The 22,707-nt window shown below is 34.9% G+C and overlaps 1 long non-coding RNA gene across 1 annotated transcript; it reads left to right on the forward strand.

The window, feature by feature from the left end:
- Positions 1–873: 873 nt before the first annotated feature.
- LOC132730501 (uncharacterized) lies at positions 874–14,393 on the forward strand. The gene is made up of 3 exons (XR_009625767.1): positions 874–1,281; positions 12,406–12,546; positions 14,298–14,393. It is a non-coding gene; the product is annotated as an uncharacterized LOC132730501 (long non-coding RNA).
- Positions 14,394–22,707: the final 8,314 nt, after the last annotated feature.

Here is a 22,707-nt window from a genome sequence, read left to right on the forward strand (position 1 = left end):
ATAAATTTTGACCTTCACCTAATTACCTACTTCCAGTCAGATGATGGGCTCAGGGCCATCGTGGCACACTTTTGTAATTCTGATTTGCCGCATGGAAGTGCAGTGGGAACTTGTGAAACATTTTGGTCTGATCATAAAATTGTGAATCCAAAATCTTTGCACATCAACGCCTATCTAGCCTATCTAAGGAAAAGCTATGGACTCTCGCCCAGATTATTATATACATGTTACAATGTCTTAAATATAGATCTAGTTTGTTATTGTACAAGTATTTTTGCATTTATATCCCATTTGTTGTTACTGTGCAAAGTGTTCCCATTTTATAACAAACTCTACTCATTACTCTCATTGTATACATGTACGTACTAAGTCCTTTTCTATGTGATTTTGGTGGTTTATATGTCATTTCAAAACATGGGTAGTAATTCCTTTCAAAAATAGGGCTGGCTAGGTGCTGCAAGTGTCAGAAATTTATGAATTATATATATATTGATATATATTAGATCTATAGCAAATTAAATTTACTGCCGTTCATCCTACAACAAAATGAGACAGAACTAAATTAGTACTATTAAACCTAATATAAGCGGAGTAATTTGTGTAAAACAGATAAAATTAAAATTTTCCAAAAACGTTTGTTCTAAGGTAAATAATTAAATTTGTCTTGTATAATTTTACACTAAACTTTTTAACATTAAATATTGTTAAAATCAAAAGATAGAGAAGTCAATGTTAGGAATTATTTATTTCACTGTTCTTCGGTTTTCCCGCTATATGTCACAAAAATTGAAAACAAAAACAAAAACAACAACAACATGGCGTCCACACAGGAAAAAAAGTAGAAAAGACAGGAAAACATTGTTGGCTTCTTGTGTAGGGGCCTCCGTGGCCGAGTGGTTAAAGTCGTTGACTTGAGATCACAGGTCCCTCACCACTGTAGGTTCGATCCTCACTCGGGTCGAAATCTTTCATGTGAGGAAGCCATCCAGCTGGCTTACGGAAGGTCGGTGGTTCTACCCAGGTGCCCGCTCGTGCCTGAAATAATGCCCGGAGGGGCACCTGGGGTCTTCCTCCACCAATAAAGCTGGAAAAAAAATCGACGAAAAATCTCGGCGGGACGCTCTAGGATGACCCGACTTGAGTGTACGGTCGCCCATATGGGTTTCCGGCGGCGACCTTAAATAAACGCATCAAAAAAAAAAAAAAAATTGGCTTCTTGCACAGTGTGTCTCCGTTGAAAAAAAGTTCCAAACCCACTAAAAGTACTTCAGACAAGCAACGGTATAGTTTCCAAACTGATTCTCACATATTTTTTTTCTGCCAAGTAGATTTGACAAAATAACAGGCTGGTGAAAATGCCCGATCGGGTTTATGTCATAAAAAATCATATTCCTAGAAAATAAATAAAGATATTTCTATTAAACTTTGTTTATTGAAAATAATATTTGACATAAACAGAAAGAAAAATATTTGCCTACTGTCACTTTTGTGAGATTTATTTCCCTTTTTTTCAGGATTTCAATTTTTATAACACATAATTTTTGAAGTCCTTAAAAAGAATGTTACATATGCAAAGTGTAAAACAAAATAGGTTAAATAACCTCTTTATACTCTAATTCATTGTGCCAACAAAATGAACTTGTTAGACACATTTCTATTTAGAATTTTACGTTACAATATAATTTTATGAACTTCAAATATTTTGTTTCTAGAAAATGGGGAAAAGAGAAATAATTCCAACAAAATAAAAGATAAACAAAATATTTTTATTTTGATTTGTATCATATATCAATGCTTAATAAACAAAACAATTGAGAAAGAAACATTTTAATTATTTTTATAGAAATATGATATCTTTATGTCTAAGCCGATCGGGCATTTTCACCAGCCTGAATAAGACTAGCTACCAAACAAACAGATTGGATAATTTAGATTTGACATAGACCTTAAATTGACCTTTACTGTCGAGATCAAATTAATGAATTTTCTTGTTTTTCCTATAACTTTGTTATTTGCAATGAATTAACTTCATATTTGGACACAACATCTTTAAGCCGAGGACCTTCGATCATGTATAACAAACTCAAATTGACATTGACTCGTGTATGACCTTGATGGCCAAATTATTGAATTTTCACTGATTATTGCTATAATTGCCTGTAATTTGGTTATTAAACAATGGATTATCTTCATACTTGGACAAAACAACTTTTTGGACAAGACAAGACCTTATAAAAGGTTTCAGGAACTAACTGACCTTGACCTGAAGCTTTAAATGACCTTGACCCTCAAGGTCAATTTATTGAATTTTGTTAAGTTGCCATAATTTTTTATGTACAGATTTGATTTATACTGGAAAAAAACAAGACTTTCTACCAAAAAAATTGAATAATTCACATGTGACCTTGACCTTTAATTGACCTTGACTTTCAAGGTCAAATTAATGAAATCCTATAGCAATGAGATTTGGACTATGTGCACAGTTTTAGATGTAAAATTGAACTTTGATATCTGCTGACCAGATAATTTGATGAAGTGACCTATTTTCTTGACCTTCCATGTACAGCTATGAAATTTGGGCCATGTGCATAGTTTCAGATGTAAAATTAAACTTTGTTATTGGCTGACCTAAATAATTTAACTAAGTGACCAACTTTCTTGTTCTTTCATGTACAGCTATGAAATTTAGACCATGCGCTCATGCAGTTTTAGATGTAAATTAAAAATTGAACTTTCAGCTGACCTAGATTTTGATGAAGTGACCTACTTTCTTTTCCTTACTTTCTTTTTCAAGATTTGCTTAAACCTTAAAAAAAAGTAAAAATGTTTAGTGTTGCAGCTGTTCAGCTGTGGCTCTTGTATTTTCTTGTCTTGAACTTTTTTTATCAAAACAAGTATTTTTGCTCAGGGTCATTATGACCCTTGTGTTTCATCTTACAAAAGATATATCCTGTGTTGCACTTGTGCAAGCCAAGTAGCAAAATTAATTGTGTTTTATTGAATGAAGTTAAGAAATACACATTAGTGAAACCTTGTTGGATCATTGACATTGGAGAAACCATATTTACTTTATAAAAAATTTAGTTTTGGAGAAACCAGGTTTACTTAATTCAAAATTTAGTTTGATTGTGTTGGAAGCTATAAGCTTATATGGAACCTGTTCCTGGAACCAACCATTTCCAAGCAATGAGTGAAACAATCTCTAATCCATACCTGGAATCAATCAGTACTAAACCATGAGTGTAAAGTTTCTTGCTCATAGAAACCAGAAGTCATCAATTCTCACATTACTAGTGTGAAGTGTTAAACACTGGGCTACGCCGCCATAAACCAGATTTGTTGGCATTATATAGATATGCAGAGTCTTATAATGGTGTCTTAGATTTTGACTCTGATGTACACTTTTATTCCCATTGATGAACCAGTTTGAAATTTTGCTGTGGTATATGATGATGTTGTCTTTTTAGCTCACCTGTCACAAAGTGACAGGGTGAGCTTTTGTGATCGCTTGTTGTCCGGCGTCCGGCCGTCATCCGTCCGGCGTCCGTCCGTCCGTCCGTAAACTTTTACTTTAAATGACATCTCCTCATAAACCACTAAGCCAATTCCATCCAAACTTCACAGGAATGTTCCTTTGGTGATCACCTTTAAAAATTGTTCAAAGAATTTAATTCCATGCAGACCTCTGGTTGCCATGGCAACCAAAAGAAAAAACTTTAAATTTCTTCTTTTAAAAAACCCGCTAGAGCTTAGATATTTGGCATGAAACATCTTCTAATGAGTGTCTACCAAGTTTGTTCAAATAAAAGCCCTGGGGTCAAAATTTGCCCCGCCTCAGGGGGTCTTTGATTTTCCCTATATGCATATAGTAAAACCTTAAAAAATCTTCTTTTATTGAACCCAAAGAGCTAGAGTTTAGATATTAAGCATGAAACATCTTCTAGTGAGTGTCTACCAAGTTTGTTCAAATAAAAGCCCTGGGGTCAAAATTGGCCCCGCCCCAGGGGGTCATTGATTTTCCTAATATGTACATGTAGATGTATTAAGTAAAAACTTTAAAAATCGTCTGTAAAAACCCCAAAGAGCTGGAGCTTAGATTTTCACCATGTGAGTGTCTACAAAGTTTGTTCAAATAAAAGCCCTGGGGTCAAAATTGGACCCGCCCCGGGGTTTATTGATTTTCCTTATATGCATCGTAAAATTTTAAAAATCTCCTTTTTTTAAAAACCAAAAACAGCTAGAGCTCAGATACTTGAAATATATTCTAGTTGGTGTCTAACACCAAGTTATTAAAGTACAAGACCTGGGATCTAAATTGACCAAGCCCTGGGGTCAAAATGGCCCCGCCCCAGGGGGTCTTTGATTTTCCCTTTATGCATATAGTAACAACTTAAAAAATCTTCTTTTAAAGAACCCAAAGAGCTAGAGCTAAGATATTTAGCATGAAATATGTTCTAATGAGTGTCTACCAAGTTTGTTCAAATTAAAGCCCTGGGGTCAAAATTGGCCCCGCCCCAGGGGGTCATTGATTTTCCCTAAATGCATATAGTAAAAACTTAAAAAATCTTCTTTTAAAGAACTCAAAGAGTTAGAGCTAAGATATTTAGCATGAAACATGACTTGTTCTAATGGGTGTCTACCAAATTTGTTCAACTAAAAGCCCTGGGGTCAAAATTGGCCCCGCCCCAGGGGGTCATTGATTTTCCCTATATGCATATAGTAAAAACTGAAAAAATCTTCTTTGAAAAAACCTAAATAGCTAGAGTTTAGATATTAAGCATGAAACATCTTCTAGTGAGTGTCTACAAAGTTTGTTCAAATAAAAGCCCTGGAGTCAAAATTGGCCCCGCCCCGGGTGTTATTGATTTTCCTTATATGTGTATAGCAAAAACCTAAAAATCTTATTTGAAAAAAACCCAAATAGCTAGAGTTTAGATAGTAAGCATGAAACATCTTCTAATGACTGTGTCTACCAAGTTTGTTCAAATAAAAGCCCTGGAGTCAAAACTGGCCCTGCCCCAGGGGTGTCATTGTTTTTAACTATATGTGTATAGTAAAAACTTAAAAAATCTTCTTTTAAAAAACCCAATGAGCTAGAGCTTAGATGTTTAGCATGAATTATCTTCATATATGGTTGTCTACCAAGTTTGTTCAAATAAAAGCCCTTGGGTTAAAATTGGCCCTGCGGGGAGGGGGGGGGGGAGATTGTTGTTTTTCATTATATGTGTGTTGTAAAAACTTAGCATCGTGAAACATCTTCTAATGGGTGTCTTCCAAGTTTGTTCAAATAAAAGCCCTGGGGTTTAAACTGGCCCGCTCCGGGTGCCTTTATACAGGTGAGCGACCTCAGGGCCATCATGGCCCTCTTGTACCAGGTCTATCATTGATGAATGTTTCTTTCCTTGGAAGGAAACATTTTGTTATCCATTATATCAAATTTTTATCTTAATATAGTTAACAATCAAATCATATCTGAATGGTTCAAAGCCAATCCAGCCCAATATAACCATCATTGTCCATTGAAATAGTTAATGTTCTTGAGCAGCACTAAGAATTAGTCTTGCAACAAATCATAGGTGATCATCATCGTCTACAAATTTGATATAAATCATGGTAAGAAAATAGAAGTAAAAGTAGATTTTAAAAATGAAATCTATATCAAAAACTGCAAGTATCGGAACAAAATTAAGATATATTTTGTATACGGCATTTACTGGTGATCCTGTACAGTTTCCCCTGGGAGTAAAACATTACATAGATTATTACATGTACATGTACTTTTTCATTTTCTCAGATTACTGAAGTGTTTTGATATGCCTGAAAGAATTTTTGGCTCATAATGTTTGTATTTCATATACATATATATAATATGCTACATAGCATTTAAGATATAACAATTAAAGGGAAGTAACACAATAACAAGTCTGAAATGTTGCTAAATAAGTTATCTTTCTTGATACCATAACAGTGCTTTTAAACTACAGGATGGATATTAAAACTACTTTGCACTTAGTCATTATTTATGAATTTCAATACAATTTGTATTTCATCTTTGATGCAGCTTGAATGGGATGAAATTGAAACTATTTGACAGAAATGTTAACCATAGAGACGATGTGCCGCACAAAGGTTTATGCTTCCATGGACCATGGTCAACTCGTGTAACTCTTTGTGGATCATTATATGTGTAAATTTCAATGTTTTCTGTCAGCTCTGTATTTTATGAACTGATAGAAGAAAATTAAGACTATTTTCAGAAATGTTAACTCAGGAGGCAATAAATGTGTGCAGAACTCATGTTTCATCCTCCTCAGTTTAAGGTCAAGTTTGAACATGGACATTTAAAATCTTAATATTTAAAAAAGAATATTCAAGGGAGAATAGTACTTTCTTAGTATACATTAAATAAAGGAAGAGTACTCTGTACATACTTTAATGTATTTTACAGTCATGAAGCAAGTGGTTGAAAGTCCAATATGGATTTTTTTCTGCTTTTGAGGTACATGTATATTTCATGATTTTTTTTAGCTCACCTAAGCCAGCTCAGGGTGAGCTTTTAGGATCATTGAATGTCCGTCGTCTGTCGTCCATCGTCTGTCCACACTTGTTCCTTAACACAAGCGGTCACTTTTTTGCCTCAATCATCATCAAACTTTGTCAGGATGCTTGTTTAGGTAATAGCTTGGATGAGTTGGAACATGGGTCATCTCGGGGGCGTTCATGGCCGAGTGGTTAAGGTTGTTGACTTCAAACCACTTGCCCCTCACAGCTGTTGGTTTGAATCCCAACAGGGACTTTAAAATCTTTCATGTGAGGAAGCTATTCAGCTAGTTTACGGAACGTCGGTGGTTCTACTCAGGTGCCTGTTCGTGCCTGAAATAATGCACGGAAGGACACATGAGGTCTTCCTCCACCAGTAAAGCTAAAACGTCGCGATTGACCTATACTGCGTCGATGTGACATAAAATCCAATCTAAAAAAAAACAAAAAAAAAACATGGGTCATCTCGGATGAAAAACTAGGTCACAGGAGCTAAAAATAGAAAAACCTTGTTAACACTCTAGTGGTCACATTTTTGACTCAATCATCATCAAACTTGTTCAGGATGCTTGTCTAGGTGATTGCTCAGATGGGTTTGAATATGGGTCATCGCGGATGAAAAACTAGGTCACAGGAGCTAAAAAAAAAAAACCTTGTTCACACTCTAGTGGTCACATTTTTTACTCAATCATCATCAAACTTGGTCAGGATGCTTGTCTAGGTGATTGCTCGGATGGGTTTGAATATGGGTCATCGCGGATGAAAAACTAGGTCACAGGAGCTAAAAATGAAAAAAACCTTGTTAAAACTCTTGTGGTCACATTTTTGACTCAATCATCATCAAACTTGGTCAGGATGCTTGTCTAGGTGATTGCTCGGATGAGTTCGAACATAGGTCATCTCAAATGAAAAACTAGGTCACAGGAGCTAAAAATAGAAAAACCTTGTTAACACTCTAGTGGTCACATTTTGACTCAATTATCATCAAACTTTGTCAGGATGCTTGTCTAGGTGATTGCTAGGATTTGTTCAAACATGGATCATCTCGAATGAAAAACTAGGTCACAGGAGCTAAAAAAAAAAAACCTTGTTAACACTCTAGTGGTCACATTTTTATGCCCCCGCCATGTAATGGCCGGGGCATATAGTGTTACCCTGTTCCGTCCTTCCGTCCTTCCGTCATTCCGTCCTTCCGTCATTCCGTCATTCCGTCATTCTGTCATTCCGTCATCATCAGTTTCCGTTCATTATCTTAGTAACGGTTGCACATATTCAACTCAAATTAGACATATGGATATGTCATGAGAAAATACAGGTCAAGTTCGAATTTGGTCATGGTTCGATGATTTTTGGCAGAGTTATGCCCCTTTTACTTTGAAAATAATATGAAATTTTCAGTTTCCGTTCATTATCTCCCCAACGGTACAACACATTCAACTCAAATTTTACATATGGATATGTCATGAGAAAATACAGGTCAAGTTCGAATTTTGTCATGGTTCGATGATTTTTGGCAGAGTTATGCCCCTTTTACTTTGAAAATAATATGAAATTTTCAGTTTCCGTTCATTATCTCCCCAACGGTACAACACATTCAACTCAAATTTGACATATGGATATGTCATGAGAAAATACAGGTCAAGTTCAAATTTTGTCATGGTTCGATGATTTTGGCAGAGTTATGCCCTTTTACTTTGAAAATAATATGAAATTTTGAGTTTCCGTTCATTATCTCCACAACGGTACAACACATTCAACTCAAATTTGACATATGGATATGTCATTAGAAAACACAGGTCAAGTTCCAATTTTGTCATGGTTCGATGATTTTTGGCAGAGTTATGCTCCTTTTACTTTGAAAATAATATGAAATTTTCAGTTTCTGTTTATTATCTCCCCAACAGTACAACACATTCAACTCAAATTTGACATATGGATATGTTTTTGGAATGCCCAGGCCCAGTTCGAATTTGTTCATTGTTCAATGATTTTTGGCAGAGTAATGCCCCTTTCACTTTGAAATTAATATGAAATTTACAGTTTCTGTTCATTATCTACCCAGCAGTTTCAACTCAAATTTGAAATATGGATATGTCAAAGGAATGGGCAGGTCAAGTTGGAATTTGGTCATGGTTCGATGATTTTTTTGGCAGAGTTATGTCCCTTTCACTTTGAAAATAATATAGATACATCTTAGGAATAAGCAGTTTAAGTTTGAATTTGGTCGTGGTTCAATGATTTTGGACAAACTTATCTTTTTGAAAATTGGAAAAATTTTGAACTTTCAGTTTCAGCACTCAACATTGTATGGAAATGGTTTGTGTTAACATTGAAAAGTTTTAAGGGCTTTGAACTTTAAATGAAAACAATAATTTGTGCAAACAAATTTGGAACTAAATATTATAACATCTGAAATTTTGGCTGCATGCGGGGGCATCCGTGGCATAATGACACATTTCTAGTTTACTCAATCATCATCAAACTTGGTCAGGATGCTTGTCTAGGTGATTGCTCAGATGGGTTTGAACATGGGTCATCTCTGATGAAAAACTAGGTCACAGGAGCTAAAAAAAAAAAACCTTGTTAACACCGTCACATTTTTGACGCAATTGTCATCAAACTTGGTCAGGATGCTTGTCTAGGTGATTGCTTGGATGCGTTCGAACATGGGTCATCTCGAATGAAAATCTAGGTCACAGGAGCTTATAATAGAAAAACCTTGTTAACACTCTAGTTGTCACATTTTGACTCAATTATCATTAAACTTGGTCAGGATGCTTGTCTAGGTGATTGCTTGGATGTGTTCAAACATGGATCATCTCGAATGAAAAACTAGGTCACAGGAGCTAAAAATAGAAAAATCTTGTTAACACTCTAGTTGCTTATGTTTCAATCCAGATATCTTTGAAATTGGTCTGAAAGTTTGTTTTGATGATTTCTAGATCAAGTTCAAATATGGGTCACCTGGGGTCAAAAACTAAGTATGGAAAAACCTTGTTAACACTCTAGTGGTCACATTTTTGACTCAATTGTCATCAAACTTGGTCAGGATGCTTGTCTAGGTAATTGCTCGGATGAGTTCGAACATGGGTCATCTCGGATGAAAAACTAGGTCACAGGAGCTAAAAATAGAAAAATCTTGTTAACACTCTAGTGGCTACTGTTTTGATCCAAATATCCTGGAAATTGGTCTGAAAATTTGTTTTGATGATTTCTAGGTCAAGTTTGAATATGGGTCACCTGGGGTCAAAAACTAGGTCACACTGCTCAAATATGGAAAATCCTTGTTAACACTCTAGTGGTCACATTTTTAGCTCGACTTTTCTATGAAAAGGGGAGCTATCCTACTCGCCCCGGCGTCGGCGTCGGCGTTGGCGTCACACCTTGGTTAAGTTTTTCGTACCACCCCACTTTATTTCAGAAGTATTACAAGTATGGCTTTGAAACTTACCATACTTGTTCACCATCATAACCTCCATCTACAGACAAGAGTACATAACTCTGTCAAGGTTTTTGACAGAATTATGGCCCTTTTTTGACTTAGAAAGTGTATTGAGCTTGGTTAAGTTTTTTGTACCACCTCACTTTATTTCAAAACCATTGGAGGTATTGCTTTGAAACTGACCATACTTGTTTACCATCACGACCTTCATCAACAGACAAGAGGACATAACTCTGTCAAGGTTTTTGACAGAATTATGCCCCTTTTTGACTTAGAAAATACATTGAATATGGGTAAAATCCACTTATTGCCTTAACCCTTTGAGATATTGCTTTGAAACTTTTAATGCTATTTCACATCATAAATACCTTATTCTCTCAAAGTGGGTTTAATACTATTAAATTTATTTAAGGCTCAACTCAGTTTTTTTTTCTTTCTTACCAGCCCTCTTTTGACTTAAACATTTCAAACTTTGCTGCAGTGTTCAAGGGTATCACACAATTCAGTAAAATAATTCTTCACTAAATATCTTAATGCTCATGGCCATTGTTCACTTTAAAAATACAGAGATTCTTGTATTGCCTTTTACTGCAAAAACTTTTTTTATTGGCAAGCAATAAAAAAGTCGAGCGCGCTGTCTTACGGACAGCTCTTGTTGACTCGCCAGTAATGAAACTTGGTCAGAATGCTTGTCTAAGTAATTGTTCGGATGAGTTAGATGGGTCAGGTGAGCGATCTAGGGTCATCTTGGCCCTCTTGTTAAAAACATTTTTTGAAGTCTAAAATTTCAATTCAGAAATATACAAGATACTATATCTATCATTTAATAAGAGAAACAAGAGGTACAATATGAAGCTTTACAATTTGAAAATAATTTTTTTGTTACAATTTCTTGTTATGGTGAGGATATTTAATATAGAACATGTTTCGAAAAAATTCATAAATGCAAAGTCTTTTCCCTTCTTAAAAGATTTTTTGATCATTGTTACTTACAAGGTTGCATATTCTGTGTGTATTGTCTTGGCTTAATTTGCTGTGCTCTTGTTTTGAATGTCAGGTTTAATGTGATGTTATGTATTGCTTATATATTGCTTGTTATTCTAAAAAAAACAACATATTCACCTATACTGAATTCTCTAAATAGACTTGGCCGCTTTCAAGTTTGGAACTGTCTAGATGAAAATCTTAAAGAGTTAAGTGCCTCAATTTTGAATTCACGTCTGAAAGAGAGTTTGGACTGCAGGGATCAAACTTGCAACCCCTGGATGTTTAGTAATACAGTGTTACCACTGAACTACTGCATCCATTCTATCATAGATTTATTTCACCCTTCATCTGCTGAATTTCTTAAATTGTCTATGCCTGATTTCTTTTCATCAATATGTTACAGGGTGCAAAAAATGTGCAGCCTGACAGAGACTTGAACCCTGGACCCTGGGAATACCATTCTGCAATTTACCGACTGAGCTATCTCCCTAAAATTGTGGACAGTTTTGAACCATGACATACTCAATCCCCTCTATATTGAAATTTATCTTTGAATTTCACAAAGTTACATAGCAATGTATTTTAAACTCTTGAGCTATCATTATGTAGTCACAGCCCCCTGTTAGGGGCCAAATGTCACAGAGTGAGGAAAATGTTCAGCAAAAATGGGACCCTCGGAATACCGTATTGCGGCTCAACCCCGCTGCTTACACATTATCTCCCCTAATTTGTGAACAGTTCTGAACCGTGACAAATATTTTGGGATATCAAGATAAAAATTAAAATTTAATCAAACAAAATTTTAGAACCAGGCCAGTCTGCACAAATGTTTAGACTGGCCTAGCTCTATACTGATGGCAATGCCTTATGAGTTTTTTTTCCAGCAAGTTAAAAGTTTAAGCCCTCAATGATAGTGTATTTGCAACAGGCTTAATCTCTTAATCCAATTGTACCTGTTTATTGGTGACTGGTAAAGGTGGTCAGTTTTAATTGATTGATAATTGAGGATAAGGATCACAGCACAAAGTAAAGCCCCTAGCATTACTGCACAATAATTTATCCAACTGTAACAATGTGACAAAATATAGGGTCACATGATCCTTTTTTTCACACACTCACAAGATAACAGTTAATGCCCAGTTGTTTTCAAGTCCATTTTGTAGTAAATAAAATTGACCAACAACATTTTGAATTTAGTTCTTAGCAAATGCTTTATATGTAAGTAGCCTATTTATTCATAGGGAAACATAATAATGTTAATTTAAACTGTTAATTTACTTTCTTGTATGTTTAATTAAACAACTTTATGTCAATTTTAGGTATTCCTGTAATGATGAATTTCACAGTTGTCAACTTGCAATTAAATTTGTAAACACATTCACATTATACATGTATTGTAAACATAAATAGCAATTTTGTTTATTTTTAATTTTTAGGTGGGTTACAAAGTGGCTACAGAAGACAATTATTTGAGAGAGCCAATGGTATAATAATCAAGGATATCTTGCAAGTGGGACATGAGGCAAAACAGACATACTTGATGTTTAATTCAGAGACTTTATCCAGTTGATAAACTGGTAAGTGAGTTTTAGAGTTTACTGCTTGTGATTCTCTTAAATATTTAATGAACTTTTGTGCTCCCATTTTAAGGGGGGGGGGGGTGCACATTTAGATTTAACCCTTTCCATCCATCCATCCTTTGTCAGTTCTCATTTTGTGTTCCACATAGCTCAAAAAGTATTTAACCTAGAGTCATGAAACCTTACAGAGGTATTGCTCAGCATGTGAAGTTGTGCACCTGGGTATTTTCATTGGATATATTTAGTATTTTTAGAGTTATTGCCCTTGACTTGGTAAAAATTTGCAATTTTCAACTTGTGTTGCACATAACTCAAAAAGTATTCGACGTAGTCATGAAACTTCACAGGAATGTTGGTCAGCATGCGAAGTTGTGCACTTTGGGTTTTGCTTGTGGATTTATTCTGTTTTTGTCAGAGTTATTGCCCATGACTTAGTAAAAATTTGCAATTTTCAGTTGTTCATGCATAGCTCAAAAAGTATTTGACCTGCAGGCCTGAAAGTTAAAAGAATGTAGATCAGCATATGTACTTATGTACTTATGCACCTTTGGGTTCGCTTGTGGATTTATCCAGTATTTTTTGTAGTTATTGCCCTTTACTTAGTAAAAACCATTTCATTATGTTGTGTTATTTGTTCCTCCAGTGCTTGAGTTAGAATCAACCAGCTTAATGTTAATTTGCAATTTTTATGCCCCCACAAAGTGGGAGCATATAGCATTGTACTTGTCTGTCCGTCTGTCCGTCCGAGTGTCCGTCCGTACGCCCGTCCGTCCGTACGTCCCGAAATCTTGTGAACGTAACTCCTCTTAAACCGGATGGCAGATTTTGCTTAAACTTACAGGGATGAACAACCTTAATGTGTAGATGGTAGTAAAGGAAGGAATTTTTGCTGCAACCAAATTTAACAGAATTATGGCCCTTTGTTGATTTTTTCACTATATACTATGTAGAAATTTTGTGAACGCAACTCCTCTAAAACCGGATGGCAGATTTTGCTTAAACTTCTAGGGATGAACAACCTTAATGTGTAGATGGCAGTAAAGGAAGGAATTTTTGCTGCAACCAAATTTAACAGAATTATGGCCCTTTGTTGATTTTTTCATTATATATCATATATATGTTGTCAGTGGGGGCATCCGTTGTTTTTTGGACACAGTTCTAGTTTACCTTGGCCGTCTGTCTGTCTGCATTAAGCTTGTCCGGCCTTCACAGGTCAAACTACTGGTGGGATTTAAACCAAACTTTACAGGAGCCTGAGTTGTGCACATCACCGGCACGTTCCGCTTTGCTGCACAAAATGGCGCCACAGCTAAAAATAAAAAATCTTTTCCGGCCTTCACAGGAAAACCTACTGGTGGGATTTCAACCAAACTTTACAGAAGTAATCAGTGCACATAGCCAGCATGTTCCGCTTTGCTGCACAAAATGGCCCCCAGAGCTAAAAATAGTAAAATCTTGTCCAGCCTTCACAGGTGGGATTTCAACCAATCTTTACTGCAGTGAACAACATTTTGAATTTTAAGTTCTTTGCAAATGATTTACATGTTAGTAGCCTATTTATTAATTGAGAAACATAAGAATATTAATTTAAACCGTTAATTTACTTTTTTGTAACTATGTTCATTTCAACAACTTTATTGTCAATTTTAGGTTTTCCTGTAATGATGAATTTCAAAATTGTCAAACACAATCATTTAGTTTATACCTGTACCACATTAACAGCAAAATGTTTTTATTTTTATTTTCAGGTGTTATTAGAGAGAACCAAGAATATGTTGAAAGTTGGACATGAAGCCAAAACAGAAATTCAGAGGCTTTATCCTGTTAATAAACTAGTAAGTGAAGTTTTAGAGTTTACTGATTGTTATTCTCTTTAATATTAAAGGGACTCCACTGAGGTTTTTTGACATGATGGGACTGAAAAGATTTTTTCCAGACAAATATACCATTTGATGTAGGTTTAGACCACTAATCTTTGTGCAAAATTTCAGATTGTTCACGCTCTTCGTTTTTCCAGAATAATTATTCAAATTGTAAAAAAAATGACCCAAAATGAAAAATGTTTAAATGCTTTTCACTCAAATCGGGCTAAGAAAAACATAAAAATACGATTTTCAATTTATTTCTAAGTACATTTCTTAACTATCTTTGCATATATTTCTGTTTAAATTGCCCCAGCTCATTTATGTAAGAAAATCAAATTTTATGTTTTTAGGCTTTTAAACCTCAGTGGAGTCCCTTTAATAAAATTTACATTTGAATTTGAAATTTTAATGTGTCAAGAAGTTAATAGTGTGATTTTGTGTGACTTCAAATGTAACCTGCCTTTGCAGATAGTGGCAGCAAGGCCAAGTGGTTAACATGTCGGACTAGTAAGCTAGCCGCATGGGTTCAAACCCCTTCAGGGGTATTAGTTGTTGTTTCCTTGAACAAGAAACTTTACACTCATTGCTCAGTACTAGTTGGTTTCTGGAATGGATTTGAAAGTGTGTCTATAAGCTTTAAATTAAGCTTCCTATGCAATCAAACTAAAATAAATTCTGTAAATAAAATATACCAGAATTATGATTTTGTTACAGTAATTTTGCAAACCCTGTAATAGTATGTGTAATATTTCTACATAATTTGATGCATTCTGGTGACTTGGTTGTTAAAAATTCTGCAAGATATCTCTTGCTTCTGGGGACTTTGAATTATTCTGTGTGATTCTTAAAGGGTATTATCTTATGAAATTTTCTAATAAAATTTATCAAAAGTCAAACTATATTGGTGCCTCCCTGGACGAGGGGTTAGAGTTGATGACTTCTAATCCAGTTACCTCTCTGGCATGGGTTCGATCCCTGGGAGATGCTTTGGTAGTTTAGGGCGGAGGAAGGTAGTCTAGTACTGGTGTAACTCTCCAGGAACGATGGTTAGGAAACTATGCGCCTATATGACTGAAATACTGTTGGGCAAAAGGCGTAAAATGAAACAAACAAACAAAACAAAATCCATTATTGTATGGTTGATTCCTGAAAAAGTTGTAACATAGAATGTCTCTGTTATTTAATACACATGAATAATGAACATAAACAGAATAATAGCGGCATGGCCGAGTGGTTTTTTACTTCGGACTAGTAATCTAATGATCGCTAGTCGCATGAGTTCAAACTCTGTCAGGGGCAAGTCGTTGTTTCCTTGAGCAAGAAACTTGCACACACACATTGCTCAGTACTGGTTTGTTCCAGGAATGGATTCGAAAGTGTGTCTATAAGCTTATAGCTTCCTACACAATCAAACTAAAATAAATTCTGTATAAACCAAACAGAACAAAATGTTCTGGTTCATTAAATATTATTTTGCTATTTAAGAAGGGTTTTATCCGCTTAGCAATGATTTTTCTGCATGCACCATTAATTTTGCTTTTAAGGCAATAAATTACCATATTTATTTTATACAAGCATTTTGGAAGTATACTTTTTTTAAAAATTCAAACAATAATTTTTCCATCTGTTATATACATATAGCTTTATACACTTTAAAACTTGTCTGCAAAAATGTTAACTTGTGTGTCTGCAAAAAATGTATGTACAGTCAGGAGTAAAGATAAGGTACAGTTTGATGAACTTGAAAAAGAATTTTCATATACAGTGTAAATGTAGTGGAATTACATCTTTAAAGACCTTTTTGGAAGTTTTCATATAGACATATATCGGCAAAATTAAAACTGTTCAATAGACTTTATTAAAATGTTGTTAAAATATGATAATGGTAACATATTAAGCAAAAAAAAAAGGGGGGGGGGTCACCGTTCTCTTTGTTGAATGATCAAATCAAGGGCAGATAATTCACAATAAAGGTAAACAAAACCTATTTTTTTGCCTATTTTATATAGTTTACTTCCATTTGAGTCAATGTGCAAAATTTCAATAAAGGATAAAGAGTAAGTAGATTGGCTTTTTCCCCCTTCTTTTCTAAACCTGAGACTTTTTTTACTTAAAAAATGGCCTATTTTTTAAAAAGAAATTTAATACCTTTATTCAAACTAAAAAAATAACAGAAATAAGATGGAATTACCTGTAATTATGTATTGTAACAACAATAAAAAGAAATACATCCAGAAGTAAAAACAAGATTATACAGACACGTAAGTTATCTGCTCTTACAATGACCTCAAATAAGTAAAAAAAATCTGATTCAAGGGCAGATAACTAAGAAGTGACCCTCAAATTTGTTTTGCGCTACAAGGTTATTTCCTTTTATAATCATTTTATTTTATAAACTTTTCTATAGATTTGGTTGAAGTTTATGAGGTTCATCAGCCCTAGCAGTAAATGACTGGTGGAATCCCCTATAATTTCCTGTCAATGTACATATCTAACATTAAGGTTGACTCTGCCATTTCCTATACCTATACAAACCTAATATTTAGCTTGTCTTATGCCATTTTCTGCACTAGCAATATCTTTAACTTCATGCCATTTCCTGCACTGTATGATTTTTAACACATTTCCTACACAGTTGACTTGATGCCAGTTTTTGTACATGTCTCTTAACATTTATACTCGGGACTCTCGCAAGTGGGCGATTTGGGCGACTTAGTGGCCTTAAGTTTCTGACCTCAGAACATCAAAGTGAAATCGTCTTCGCAGCGCTTTTTTACTTACTGCATATCACACAGGGCATGTCAATAAAATTAATCCTCGCCTCCAGGCGTAAATCAAACTGAATTGGTGACACACAGTTACTGCAGATAATTAACAGCAATTAACACATTCAAGTGACATGATATGCAGATACATCATACATATTGCCCTTTTAATTCCCCAATGTACTGTAAAAATCAACATCGCAATTTTTTAGCATAATTTTATGACACTTGGCACTATTTTTATTAGCGATTTTAAAAGCTTACACCCGGAATTGCTCTTACCATATTTGACAGTAATTACCCGCAACTTCACACAAACAGTGTAGGAGCGTCCGTGGCCGAGTGGTTAAGGTGGATGACTTCAAATCACTTGCCCCTCACCACTGTGGGTTCGAATACCTACAGGGACTTTGGATTCTTTCATGTCAAGAAGCTATCAAGCTAGCTTTTGGAATGTCGGTGGTTCTACTCAGGTGCCGTTCGTGCCTGAGATAATGCACGGAAGGGCACCTGAGGTCTTCCTCAACCAGTTAAGCTGGAACGTCGCTATATGACCTATACTGTGTCGGTGTGACGTAAAACCCAAAACAAACAAACAGTGTAAATTTACTTGCATATAAATTAAGACACACAGGAGCACATGTATGTAAATGGCTCGATACCTGTTTGATAGTAAAAACAAATTTGGTAAAGAACTTAAGATATTGACCCACATTAGACCAATTATTGACAAATCAAATAAACAGCTACAAAAAGTTACATCAACATCAGTAAATTTTGCCGTAAACTAGAAACTTGAAAATTTTGTTTTACAATGCCTATTGCAATAGCGGATGAAAAAAAAAACAAAACTACAAATAATCATAAAATATTTAATTTAATATAATCAAAATCAACAACTAGAATTGTAAGTGTTTCTGCAGGAAACAAACTTTCATTTGTCACATATTTTTGCAATGGCGATTTTTACGATGAAAAAATAAAGTAACCATAAGGAAAAGTTTTTTGTAAAAATGTGTCAACTGAAACTTTAAATGTAGTTTATTTATGAAAATTACTTCAGGTATTGTTTACACTAATTTAGATTGAGAAATTTGCCAGTATGTGTTGTACAATGAATATTTTCTGAAGGGAGGGGGGGGGGGGGCAGGTGTGGGGTGGAGTTAATCAGGAAGAAAACAGTATAATGGTCTGATGATAGAGGGTTTTTAGGAATTATCTTTCAAATAACTTTCAATCACTTTCTAACAGTTAAGTGTTTCCCATTTGGAACATTAAATACTTGTTTAATTAAAAAAAATAAATAGATCTTAATAAAAATATCTGCATTTTTATTAAATTAAAACAATCTGAATATGTATTCCTATTATGACTACATCTTTTATATATAATTTAATATTAATTAATATTACTGAGTAAATAGATAAAACATCTTTTTATAGATCAAATCAATGTGTCTAGCACTTTTTCACTTCTCCATATGTCCTATAGGAGCTGAGAGAGAAGTCACTTCTCCCTTAAATTTTGGTCTAGCTAGAGCCCTGATACTGTACCATTTCCTGTACCTACACATGTCATTTGACTTTATACCTTTTCTTCAGTACCTGTACACACCCAAAACATTTAGATTTACTTACCATTTTACAATTTAGTCTTTAGGTTAAGTTTAATGTCATTTCCTTTGCCTGCTTATTTCTTTCATATTAAGGCTATTTTCAAGCCATTTCCTTTCCCTCTTTACATAAAGGTTGACAAAATTATTTCCTGTTCACAAGGTTGACTTAATGCCATTTCCTATACCAGTACATATCTATAACATTTAGATCTACATCATGCCATTTCCTGTTGCTGAATCAGTATGTATCTCCAATATTCAGATTGACGTCTGGCTGTTTCCTGTTCCAGTACTTATCTCACAACATTTAGGTTGTCCTCCTGCCACTTCCTACACATGTACATATCTCTAACATTTAGGTTGATGTAAAATTGACATCATGCCATTTACACTCTTAACATTATGAATTCATGTCATTTGCTTTATATAGACATATCTTTAACATTTCAGTGACTTTAAACTATTTCCTTAACCTGAACTTTAGGCTTACATTAAGATTAAATTCATGCGCTTTTCTTTACTGTTCACATTCTTAACATTTAGGTTGACTTAATAGCATTTTCTGTTCCTGCACACATATCCTACATTATGGTTAATGTTATGCTGTTTCCATTGCCTGTACGCATTTCTTCCATTTTGTTTGACTTTATGCCTCTCCCTGTACCTCTATACATCTCTGAAATTTGGGTTGACTTCCTGCCATTTCCCATACCTATACACATCTCCAACCTTTAGGCTGACTATGCAAGTTCCTGTACCATACACATCTCTGTCAATTGGGTTGACTTTGTGCCATTTCCTGTGCCTGTACATTTGGCTAATATTAAGATTGACCTCATTGTTGTTCAACATTAGGTTGAATTCATGGCATTTCATCTTTCTGTACAAATCTCTGACATTTAGGTTGACTTTATGTCCTGTACCATACCTGCAGACATCTAACATTTAAGATGACTTTGTCACTTCCTGTTCCTATACACACCACATCTTTAACATTTGGATTCACTTTATAATTGTCATTCCTTTGACATAATGCTAACGTTGACTTTACGCCATTTCTAAACCATAATATCTGTAAGATTTAGATTGATTTGACTATGCCATACCCTCTGCTTGTACATATATGTAATATATGAGTTGACTTTATGTCATTTTGGTTGTCCTTTACCTGTACATGTCTACAATTTAGGTTGACTTTATCCCATTTCCGGAAACCTGTACACATCCCTTATATTTAGATTGAATCCATCCCATTTCCTGTACATGCTTCGACACAATCTAACCTTAACAAGTCAATATCATTTTAAAGTATATTAAGGTCAATCTAGAATACTTCAGCATGTTTGTTGATACATAAGTGTTGCTTTGTTAAGATTATTATGAACCCAATCTGTAAATAGACAGTGATGTTTTTCACTGTATTTTACAGCCAAATAAAGGCTGTTTCCCCTAGCCCAAAATAAGTATATTTTCTTCTAAAAATGCAAATATTTTCCCCTAAAATGCCTCATGCTCTTCCTTACCAGAACCATGACTTAACAGCATCTGATATAATCTAATATCAGCTGAAAGACAAAAAACTATCCCTATAATTGCCTCTGCTATGTACCATGCATGTTAAATTGAATTGATATTTTTTTTCCCATAGAACTGTAAAATGTGTGGGTAAATTCCATTTTCAGTTGTTGGAATTTGATTTCAGGTTTTCCCACTTTTCTGATTTATCACACTATATTTTCCCCTTCAGAAAGCCACAGGTTGTTTTGAAAATTACAAAAAAAAATCACTGATAGATATCAAGGTGGGTATTGCAACTACAATCTAAGCAAAATCCAATGGTTCATCCATGACAGGCATGTGTAAAGGTTATCACAAGGTTAAGAGCAAACTTAATAATTCAATATTTGTCATAAATCTTGTTTTGCCCAAGAATGAATCCAATCCATCTATGTATATCAAAGTTACCATCTTTTTAGCAAAAATTTCAAAAATCAAAGTCATTGAAAATCAAATAAGTTTGTTCTTTTGAAAGGTTTTTCCTTGGTTTATGTTTCCAAAAAATTGAAAACAAACCTTCATTAAATTACAGTTTTTAAAAAAACCGAGCAAAACTAAAAAAATTTACTTTTATCAAAAGGGATTTATGATCAAGGTCAAAATTTTGTCTTACACCAACAAAAGTCAAGCTAATGATGAAATGAAAGCTGAGATAAAATGATAAACACATGATGTGTTTTAATGCTATGCAGTATGTCTTCACCAAATATGACAATTTTAAATTCAAATAATATTTTTAGCTCACCTGAGCATGCTCAGGGTGAGCTTTTAGGATCGATGATTGTCCGTCGTCCGTCGTCCGTCCGTCGTCCGTTCACATTTAGTTGTTAACACTCTAGCGGTCACATTTTTGCATCAATCATCATCAAACTTGGTCAGGATGCTTATCTAGTTGATAGCTCGGATGAGTTCGAACATGGGTCATCTCGGATGAGAAACTAGGTCACAAGAGCTAAAAATAGAAAAACCTTGTTAACACTCTAGAGGTCACATTTTTGCCTCAATCATCATCAAACTTGGTCAGGATGTTTGTCTAGGTGATAGCTCGGATGAGTTCGAACATGGGTCATCTCGGATGAAAAAGTAGGTCACCGGAGCTAAAAATTGAAAAACCTTGTTAACACTCTAGCGGTCACATTTTTGCATCAATCATCATCAAACTTGGTCAGGATGCTTATCTAGTTGATAGCTCGGATGAGTTCGAACATGGGTCATCTCGGATGAAAAAGTAGGTCACCGGAGCTAAAAATAGAAAAACCTTGTTAACACTCTAGCGGTCACATTTTTGCATCAATCATCATCAAACTTGGTCAAGATGCTTGTCTAGGTGAAAGCTCGAATGAGTTCGAACATGGGTCATCTCGGCTGAAAAAGAAGGTCACCGGAGCTAAAAATAGAAAAACCTTGTTAACACTCTAGCGGTCACATTTTTGCATCAATCATCATCAAACTTGGTCAGGATGCTTATCTAGTTGATAGCTCGGATGAGTGTGAACATGGGTCATCTCGGATGAAAAAGTAGGTCACCGGAGCTAAAAATAGAAAAACCTTGTTAACACTCTAGTGGTCACATTTTTGCATCAATCATCATCAAACTTGATCAAGATGCTTGTCTAGGTGATAGCTTGGATGAGTTCGAACATGGGTCATCTCGGATGAAAAACTAGGTCACAGGAGCTAAAAATAGAAAAACCTTGTTAACACTCTAGTGGTCACAATTTTGACTCAATTGTCATCAAACTTGGTCAGGAAACTTGTCTAGGTCATTGCTGGGAAGAAATTGAACATGGGTCATCTCGGATGAAAAAGTAGGTCACCGGAGCTAAAAATAGAAAAATCTTGTTAACACTCTAGTGGCTACTGTTGTGATCCAAATATTCTGTTAATTGGTCTGAAAGTTTGTTTTGATGATTTCTAAGTCAAGTTTGAACATTGGTCATCTTGGATGAAAAAAACTAGGTCACACCGCCCAAATATGGAAAAACCTTGTTAACATTCTAGTGGTCACATTTTCGACTCAATTATCATCAAACTTGGTCAGGATGCTTGTATAGGTAATTGCTTGGATGAGTTCGAAATCGCATGTGGAACTAGGTCACCGGAGCTAAAAATAGAAAAATCTTGTTAACACTCTAGTTGCTACTGTTTTGATCCAAGTATCCTTGAAATTGGTCTAAAAGTTTGTTTTGATGATTTCTAGGTCAAGTTTGAATATGTGTGACTGTCACCTGGGTAAAAAACTAGGTCGCACTGCTCAAATATGGATAATCCTTGTTAACACTGTAGTGGTCACATTTTTGACTCACCTGTCATGAGACTTGGTCAGAAATGCTTGTCTAGGTAATTGTTTGGATGA

Source organism: Ruditapes philippinarum, unplaced genomic scaffold, assembly GCF_026571515.1.
Source record: "Ruditapes philippinarum isolate M1 unplaced genomic scaffold, ASM2657151v2 ctg521_1_1_1_1, whole genome shotgun sequence".
Taxonomy (NCBI): Eukaryota; Metazoa; Mollusca; class Bivalvia; order Venerida; family Veneridae; genus Ruditapes; species Ruditapes philippinarum.